The 8119-nt window shown below is 35.1% G+C and overlaps 1 pseudogene; it reads right to left on the bottom strand.

The window, feature by feature from the left end:
- Positions 1 to 7118: 7118 nt before the first annotated feature.
- LOC118834317 lies at positions 7119 to 7708 on the bottom strand (annotated as a pseudogene).
- Between the last annotated feature and the right edge of the window lie 411 nt (positions 7709 to 8119).

Genomic DNA, 8119 nt, shown 5'->3' with positions numbered 1-8119 from the left:
ATTTGGAAAGTCTATCATAGCCATTTTTCTTCCCCATCCCACCCCAGCTGTGGTTCCTATGGATACAGACTGTTTGAATGTTCAGAAATTTAAGAGTAGTTTAGTTTTTTTTTCCTATTCAGTGAAGCAGAACTTAGGTATACTGAATCAGGGAACCAATAATAACTTCCATGATGTTACAAGGAGAGCTTCTTTATCTCCATACTAGCCTCTTTTCAAATTCTAGAATATTCTTTAATGTTCTACTTATGACTAAATGATATGAGAAAACATGACATGACAATGTAACATGATATTAAGTAACAAAAAATTATGATCACCTAAATATTTCATTATCCTGTAAGTATATAGGGTGTGGTCCAAAAGTCTTAGTTCAGCTTTAAGCTTTAAAGTTTAAAGCTGAACTAAGACTTTTGTGACACCTTGTATATACATGTAATGCGGCTTGGCTTTGCATATGCCAGATCACCTAACACAGAGGCACTCATATCAGAGATACCAGAGACCTGCTTCTGGTAGAATACATTCTGCTTTCCCTTACCATGTGAATGGGAACATTCTCTTTCCAAAGCCTGTAGAGCCAGAACTGGCTGCATCTTTAAAACTACCAGACTGAGACAGTCTCATTCTACCTCTTTCTAGCAGGGTCCAGGGGTATAAAGGGTAAGTGGTTTTCCCCGAGTTACAAAGCTAGTGTCAGAACACATAATTCTATCATTGAACAACCTTTCCATTTAAATTCTAGGGAGATTTTCCTTTATAACATGGATTTAATGACCTCAAATAATAGGAAAATTAAAATACTATTATTTTAGCAGGCCATTTCTTCAAATTTCCAAAATAACACTTCATTTTCTCCTCATTGAATCATAATACATCATAATAATGTTCAGAGAGACTGAATTTAAGCTTTATTTAAAAAAAAGATAATCTCTTTTAAACAGTTTGAATTAAGGAACATGATTATTCAAGTGTAACCAAGAGAATATGCTAAAATGCTGTCTCATATGTTTCTCCAAGATTCATTTTGTAAACAGGACATACAGTAATAGAGGTAGCCTGGTTTGAACTTGAGAAAGATTGCATTCTGTGGCATTTCTTTACTCCTTTAAATTTTTTTTTTCTGAAATATACATAATGATATGCAGATGCTTCCACCCAGGAAGATTTCTTTGTCTGAAGAATACATTCTGATGTATAATGAAAAATAAACAAGACCAGATGTTTCTGTCCTCACTCAGAGACTAAACATTTTACCATTGGAATGGTTCAAGTATAATCATTTCTTGGAAGACTGATTTATAAACAAATCTGACATTGGGTACCAATGGACATTTCATTTATTCTGACAATTCAAAATATATCAAAGTTTATCCACAGATATTTATTTCTCTACTGTTGTCAATGACCCATATATTTGAACTGATATGCTGAAATTTGATACAGGATGTTTATTTCATTTTTTATTCCCTTAATAACATATTCAAGAATCGAATCTCTGACAAATATTTATTCCAATAACACAAGCAGTGACACATAAAATCTAATTGTGATATTTATTATTTACAACTGAATAATTCATCCCTATCCAATACCAAAAGCATTGTTGAAACATTTAAATGCCAAACTAGAAATAATTGAACATTTTACTGTGGCTGAACAGTACATAGTGAATTCCAGAATAATTTGAGGAATCTTATTGGACTTTGAAGAAACTTTGTTCATTGCATTACAAAGAATAAAATGAAAATGTATAGTCAAATTATTTGGAGGATTATACTACATATCACAAAGAGGAGAAGATTTGAAAAGAATAAAAAAAGATGTTTTTTTTTAAATCAACTGAGAAAATACATGAAACTAATAAGAAAAATGATTGCAAGCATTTTATAGCACTTTAATGTGTGCAGAGTACCATATATGTATTATTTCATTTGCTCCTCACAACAAACCTGGGAGGCAAGTGATATTTTTATTCTCATTTTACAGATAAAAAAGCTGAGGCTGAGAGAGATTGAATGACTTGTCCAGGGTCACACTGCTATTAAGTGTCTGAGGCATTATTCAAATTCATATCTTTCTGACTCTTAAATTCAGCATCTATCCACTATGTCATCTAGATATTTTCTCCTCTCTATAGAATCTTTAAGAGAATGATTGATGCACTCATTATGCACACCCTTGATGAAAATAAGATAAAGGAAAATTTAAACTTTTAAAGGTAATTTATTCAGGGAACCACATCTTTATATTCACTGACTGAGAAACCTGGAGAATATAAAATCCCATTTTGTTTGTTGTTTACTGATTTTGTTGGGGCAGCTAGGTGGTGCAGTGTGTAGAGCTGGACCTGGAGTCAGGAGGACCTGAGTTCAAACCTGGTCTCAGATACTTGACACACTTACTAGCTGTGTGTCCTTGGGCAAGTCACGTAAACCCAATTGCCCTGCCTGCTGCCTCTCCCAAAGAAAGTATTTATCACAGTAGAAAGTAAAAAAAAGTCTCAAATAATTTGCTTGGAAAATTATCTTTTCTACATACACACACTCATTGCATGGAGCAGTGGAGTTGAAGTCAGAAAAATCTGAGTTAAAATCCTGCCTCCGACACTCATTACTTGGGTGACCCTAGTTAAGTTACTTGATCTCTTTCAAGCATAGTTGGTTTATCTGCAAAATAAGGATAATAATGGTACCTACCTTCTGGAATTGGTGTAAGGATCAAATAAAGCAAAAGACAAAGTGTTTTGCAAACCTTAAAACTGCAGTAAAGCTTTTAGCTTCTATATTTACCATCACTGTTATTATTATTAACAATAAAATCACAAGGCTTCTATGAGAAATATGATCATAACTAGAGAAAGTTTTCAATAACCTATTAAGTATTAATATCAAAGTAAGGTGTTAAGTAGGGAAGCACATACTAAATGGCAATATTATAGAAGCTGTCCATAAAAATACAAATCTTCCCTACTGTTAGATATCATATAAATCTATTTACATGACATTGTATTAATTGTATTGAGCTCTTAAATCCTCCAAAGCCACCTCAGCAGAATCTCTAATGATGAAAAAAAGATTGATTTAGCCATCTACAGTAAGAGAAACAAGTTACTGTATATTAAAAACAACAGCTACAACACTTTTTCTCAGACAATGAGATATAAATTAGTCCCATTGGATTAAATAAATTCCAAGAGTATCAAAAAGTAGATATTGCTGATATATAGTAGAAATGATTTGGATCTAGATGTGAGAAGTACTTTGGAGCCCCAGCTCCTTGTTGCCACCAAAGTCTATGTCCTTGACATCGGTGATCTCTTGATGATTCCATATGTCTGCGGGATCATGGAATACTCTCATCTCAGAAATATGAAGATTCCAAATAAACAAAAGACAATAGGAATCACTCATTCCATGAATTAACAATTATTTATTAAGAACTTCCTATGTTCTAGATACTATGAAAGGAACTGGAGATATAAAGTCAAAATGAAACAGTTTCTATATTCAGGGAGCCTACATTCTATCAAAGACCTTGGTATAAGTTGGTAGCACGTTACTAATGATTATTTCATTATACACACATGTATGTATGTATGTATATGTGTGTATATATGTTGTTTTGAAAAAGAGATAAATGATTTGAAAAAGTGATGAGATGCACTGGTGATACAACGAGAAAAAGCAACACAAATAGACAACCCATAAGTACATGTGGGAAGACAGGTACATCAGTATTTTGGTGGAACTGAGAATTGGTTCACCTGTTCAATATATCAAATTGTAGTTACATATGAAAGAAAAGTGACTAAACTATTTTTACTTCTTGAACCAGGAGTACCACTACTGGATGTATGCTCTGAGGAAGTCAAAGATAGAAACAAAGCTCCGATACATAAAAAATATTCATAGTGGCACTCATTGTCATTTAAAGAAGTGGAAACAAAGTTGGTACCATCTATTGAAGAATTGTTCAAAACAGCTAGGACATGTGAATATAATAAAATGTTACTGTGCAGTAAGAGATAAAACAGGAACTCAGAAAAATGTGATTTCTGTGAATTAATAAAGCATGAAATAAGCAAAATCAAAAGAACAGTACATACAAGGAATACAATGAAAGAAAGTAGAAGATGCCTGAAAAATAGCTGAACTCTGAGGAACTGAACATCCAGTGAAGGTCCCAAAGAACAGATAATAAGATATATCTCCATCCTCTTAGCAGAAACATGGAGGAATAACAGGAAAGAATGTTGTATACATTGGAAGATTCAGTTGTAGTATTGAATGTCTGTGCTTGTTTTTACTTGTTATATGAGGTAGTTAAGTTGGAGGGGTAGAAGGAACTCCCCATAACCCCAAATGACTGACTTAAAAACAAAAGCATCTATAAAATGTACTTTTAGAAAGGGCTAAGAAAAGGCAATAGAGATATTCTGCATTGATGGAAGGTGTACCCACAGTGATGTAAACACAGATTTGCCAAAGTATTAAAGTATTGACTACATATGCAAAATAAGGTACAAATCTTCATTTTGAAAGTTAGAACTGAAATGCATGTGTTCGCTAACATTCTGATAGTCCTAAATTTTAATTGACTATTAGAATCAATTTGTGTGCTTTGAAATCATTGCTTCAAGACTGTGAAACTCATAATGACAAAGTAACTGATAATTCAATATCGCTCAAGATTTGAGCATATCATCATTAATTTGTTTAGGGAAAAAATGCCTAAAGATGGAAGGGTCTGGTTTTAACAAAGTACTTTTGTAGAGTTGGATGCTCCATATGATCCAAATAAAAAGAGCCAACCTATTCTGAAACATATTCCAAATCTGACAGCATATTCCAGTGCCAACTATAAAGACTGGGGTATGACTATTAGGCAGATCCAAGATAAAGCATTTTACATCTTAAACAAGGTTTAAAATTGCTCTCATTAGTAATAGCTCATATTTATGGTGCACTTTAAGGTTTGAAAAGTGCTCTAAATCTTGCATCATCTCACTTGATTTGAACAAAATTCTGCATCAGATGCTGTTATTACAGCCATTTCATAGGTAAGTAAGCCTCCTCCCAGAGGGACTGAGTGACACATCCAGGGACATAGAGCTGGAGGCAGGGTTTGGACTTAGAACTTGTATGTTAACAGTTTCATAGAGGTTTTGACCTTTAACTGTGATAGAAACAAACTGATATTTATACCTCTGTTTGAAGGAGAGCAGAATTTTCAGGCGTTAAACAAATACACATGCATTTATGAAAAGCACAGAAAAAGTATTCCTAACACCTCCTTTGTGGCTATGGCCTGGACAACTAACTACATCGATTACTTCTAATCCATTCTCTGTTCTGACATATTTTGCAGTTTCTTCATTCCACAAAAAAGCAGATAAAAATCTGCATGTGTGTATAATTTAAAACTACTCCAAAACTTTTTAAAACTATGAAAACTATGTATATATGCATATATATATATACTCATATGAATATACATGTTATTTACACATATCTGTGTGTTTATCTTACATGTACTATCTCTACATATCCAGGCTAAATAGCAGTCACTGATAAACATATGATAAAACTGTGTCAAAGGAAAATTATGTTGTAATCCTAGCTTTAATAATCAAAAACCAATTAAAAGTATTTATTAAGCCCTATTTTGTGCTAGGTACATTGCTTGTCTATAGTCATTCTAGGTCATCTGTGTGATTTTGGTCCATTTGACCTCTTTGGGTCTCATTTTCTTTACTAGCAAAATGATGCTGTTGGACAAGATGATTTCCAAGGTTGCTTCAAACAATCCTATAATTCTATGAAAACAATAAAACCAGTGCTTAAGAGTACACATAGCCTAATAACCTGAATTTTAATCTTTCTCTCCTGAACATATTCTCTTCAGCCCTTAAGATGCAGTTATTGGGAAAATTTTCAGTTATAGCTCTCTATTTGATTTGAGGGAAATGGTTCCAAATAAGACTGATATAAAGAGGCAAGAAGAACAAGAATTTAAAGAGAAAACACGATGTATCATATCAGGATGGACTGCTTATAGAAAAGCCTTTACTTACGAAATATTAAGTTATTTGAAGGCAAAAATAAATATGTATGCTTAATAGAACAGGTCTGTATTATCATGAAACCATATTTGCATTGCTAATATTCTCAGATACTTTCATATATGTTAACTAGATAAAGTTAAGAATTATTCCTGTCCAAATAAACAGAAACTCTAAATCAGAATGTATTTTATGCTCTTTGCATAATGAGTTTTGAGTCCACTCTGACACTCTGCAAGACACAAATGAAATACTACATGCCTTCAAGGACTTTACATTCTATCATGGGAAATAACATATACACGTATCAGTATAATCAAAATACTTGATAGTTTTTGAGAGGAATTGCTGGCAGTTGAGGGTTCAAAAAAAGGTTTCACATAGTAAGTGGCATTTGCTTTGAGCATTGAGGAAAGCTAGGTATTCTGGAAAGCAGAGGTGAGGTGAATGCATTGTAGTATAAGGATGGGAGATGGAGAATTGAATTTAGGGAGCTTCTAGTAGTCTTTTTTTCTTTTTTGGTTAAAATGTAGAGTACATTAAGGGGAGTACCATAAAATGCCTGAAAAGAGAGTTGGAAGCTAGATTGCAGAGGGATTAAATGACAGGCTGATGTGTTTTAGACTAGCTTTTGAGTAAAGAATTGGCATGGTTAGGAAGTCTTAGGATGATTACTTTGGAAGAGGGACTGGAGAGAGGTGAGACTAGAAGATGAGGAGATCAATTAGGAGGTTATTATATGAATATGATAGAGAAGTAAGGGGAGGCAGAGCAGAAGGAAGGAAGCCAGTGAGGAAGGAAGATAAGCATTTTTTCAGGTGCTTACCTAAGTGCCAAACACCCTGCTAATCTCAGAAAACATAAGTACAAGGAAAAAGGACAATAATCTTTGACCTCAAGGAGTTTACATTCTTTTTTTGGGGGGGGGTTAAATGTGTTTTATTTTAGACAACCTATATGACATATTTTTAAAAACAGTGCCTCCACTCCTAATAAATCAAGGTCAAGAATAAATGAATAAAGCTTAAGATGACATCAGTTCAAGTTAGTCCAAGTCCTGGTGTTGTGTAGATGACAAAAAGCAGCAGCCAGTTATGATAACAGGTGATTCAAATAATCAGCTGAATTTGTTAACATTTCTCCATTTCTAAACCATCCTTAAAGAAAATCATATATGGAGTTACACCATCCTCACGGAAGTCCAAGAGAGCCACCATGCCATCTGAATTCATGTTTTTGCCTATGAAGAACTGATAGTTTTTAAAATTAGCAAGGATGTGTTTGATTTGTTCTGCAGCTCCCATAATAAAAGGTTTTACTCTGACTTGTGTTCTTCAAGTCTGCCTTTGATTGATTTCATGCAGTCTGATGTACCTTTTTGTAAGATTCTTTCGTGAAACTAGTTTTTTGCAGATGATGGTTTATTACTATGCCGACTCCAGGGATTACGGTGGCATCTGTTCCTTCACTCTCAGGACCTTCAGCAGAGGCATTTCCACCGATGAGTGAATCATCAATGGTACCTTCTGTCCTCCTGACCATCTTCCACTCCACCTCCAGGCACAGCCCGTTCGCGATCTCCTGCATCTTGTAAATGTCGGAGAACATCTAATCATGGCTGATGAGGTCCCGGTAGACGATCATGGGGGTGGAAGGAGGGAAGCGGCGGCGGCGGCGGCGGTGCTAGCGCTGCGAGGCCCCGGAGCTCGGTGTGAGCGTGATGCAGTCGGAGCTGCACTTGGCGGGGTGGGGGTGGGCAGCGGGCAGAAAAGCGAGGAGTTTATATTCTAAAGAGTAGGAGAATAAGACGTAAAAGTAAGCTGAAAGAGGTGGGAGAGGAGAGAGAAAATGCAGGTATCCAACATAGGGGCTGATTTTGAACTACTGAAATCAGAAACAGTGGGAAAATGGCGAAGAAGGGTGGCTTAGTCCCCTCCACAAAAAGGAGGCCCTGGAAGGAGCTCACAAAGGGGAAAATTGGGCAATTGAAGGATATTCCAGGTTGAGAAGGCTTCAGGAATGGTTGGAAGAAAAAGGACCATTGTACTGGGGGGA

This window comes from Trichosurus vulpecula, chromosome 1 (assembly GCF_011100635.1).
Source record: "Trichosurus vulpecula isolate mTriVul1 chromosome 1, mTriVul1.pri, whole genome shotgun sequence".
In the NCBI taxonomy this organism is placed as follows: domain Eukaryota; kingdom Metazoa; phylum Chordata; class Mammalia; order Diprotodontia; family Phalangeridae; genus Trichosurus; species Trichosurus vulpecula.
Note: the sequence above shows the minus strand (reverse complement) of the source record. Positions and strands in the feature narration are given on the sequence as shown.